This window comes from Callithrix jacchus, chromosome 11, assembly GCF_049354715.1.
Source record: "Callithrix jacchus isolate 240 chromosome 11, calJac240_pri, whole genome shotgun sequence".
NCBI lineage: Eukaryota > Metazoa > Chordata > Mammalia > Primates > Cebidae > Callithrix > Callithrix jacchus.
In genome coordinates this window covers 23,116,952-23,118,834 of record NC_133512.1, presented here as the reverse complement: position 1 = coordinate 23,118,834, position 1,883 = coordinate 23,116,952, and the positions used below count along the sequence as shown (strand labels likewise).

General features: G+C 46.0%; 1 pseudogene; it reads right to left on the bottom strand.

Annotated features, from left to right (window-relative positions):
- Nucleotides 1–723: 723 nt before the first annotated feature.
- Nucleotides 724–1,604, bottom strand: LOC100413212 (nucleoplasmin-3 pseudogene; annotated as a pseudogene).
- Nucleotides 1,605–1,883: the final 279 nt, after the last annotated feature.

The following is a 1,883-nucleotide window of genomic DNA, read 5'->3' as shown; positions in this document are numbered from 1 at the left end:
AGTGCCATGGAAGCATTTTAGTTTCAAGCTAGAAAGATTCACTGGTATTTTGCATCATTTTAAATAACAAAGCCATATGCATGTGGAATCATTATAAACAGTAACTTTTGATAACTGAAAAATGTTGCATTCTATTTATAAAAGGATCCTGTTTCTACACATAATTTTATCTTTCAAAAGTAGTTCTATTACTCTCATTCTCCAGCTTAACAACAAAACTACTTGAAGACTTAATTGCTCAACTCAAAATGCCATCTATAATACTCTCACACAAGAGAAGATGGTTTCAAAGCTGTCCTCCCCAAGTATTCCACAGTAGGAGAGTTTGCATATTCCAGATTATAGATGAGGAAAGGAAAGGAAAAGAAAGGAAAATGATGAGGCTAGAATCATTTTCCTAGTAAGGTTTTATCAATTTATGATGCCTGCTGTTCAAAGGAAAAATTCCAAAACACTTCATCTAACATCTTAGAGAACATCTGTTTAAAAACATAGGCTCTACGGTTCAGTCTCCAGGATGTAACTCATGACTATGTGACTACTGTGACCGTATGTTTCTTTCTTTCTTTCTTTCTTTTTTTTTTTTTTAAAAGTCAGTCAGGCTGGAGCACAGTAGTGCAGTCATGATTTACTGCAATCTCAACCTCCTGGGCTCAAGTGACCCTCCCACCTCAGCCTTCTGAGTATCTGAGACTACAGGTGTGCTCCATAATGCCTGCCTAATTTTTGTATTTTTTTTTTTTGCAAAAATCCCACACCACTTTATTTCAACCTTTACCCAAAAATGTAAAACTGTTAAAAATGTGTAGTTCTGAGCTTCAGGCACCAAAATCCAATCCTCACAGGCAGGTGGGAAGAGAGGCTCCAAGCATGGTGCAAGACCAGAAAACCAAGGTCCTGTGGAGCACAGGCCCTCTCCTAGCACCAATGCCCAAGTCCCTCCCACCCAAACCCCACCCAAGCTCTCCTCTTCAAGGAAGAAGAAACATTTACAATTCTTGGAACTGTTGGGGAACAGGGTGCATGACAGTGCATGGCGCATGGAACTGACCAAGGAGGGCTAGGGCCTGCCCCTCTGCTTTTTGGCAGGAAGGATGGGGCACAGCTCAGCTTCCTCCTCCTCACTGTCCTCTTCCTCTTCCTCGATCTCCTCCTCAGAAACATCATTGCTCATCATAACAATCTGGTGCCGCCCAGTGATCCACACGGCCAGAGCCCGACTTCAGGCGGAAAGTTACAGGTGGTTGGAGCTGGAAATCATCCAGGCTGAGCATGGGTTGGCAGGACAGCTTGAGGTTGGCCACAGGGACTGCGATCTCCTGATGATCATGGTTCCGGGCCACAACTTCTACCACATTACACTCATCTTTGGCTCCCTCGGTGAGGCAGAGCATGGTCAGTGCCAGCACGTGCTCTGCATCATCCTCTTCCTCTACCTTAAAGGTGAAGGAGCGGGTGTGGCCGGAGAGCTCACAGCCAAAGAAAAAACTGTCCATAGTGACCGGGGCCGGGACTCGCGGGCTCCCGACACCCCCGGCCCGCGTTCGGCTCTCCTGACTCAAAAACGCTAAGGTATCTGCAGTGCCGGCGGCCATGCTGTAAGGGCAATTTTTGTATTTTTTGTAGAGACTCGATCTTGCCATGTTGTGGAGGCTGGTCTCAAACTCCTGGGCTCAAGCAATCTGCCAGCCTTGGCCTCCCAAAGTGTTAGGATTATAGGCATGAGCCAATGTGCCCCGCCTCCAACTTTATTTTATTTTTTTTTAATCTTTAAGTTCAGGGGTACACATGCGGGTTTCTTATTAATACATTGGTAAACTTGGGCCGGGCGCGGTGGCTCATGCCTGTAATCCCAGCACTTTGGGAGGCCGAGGCGGGTGGAT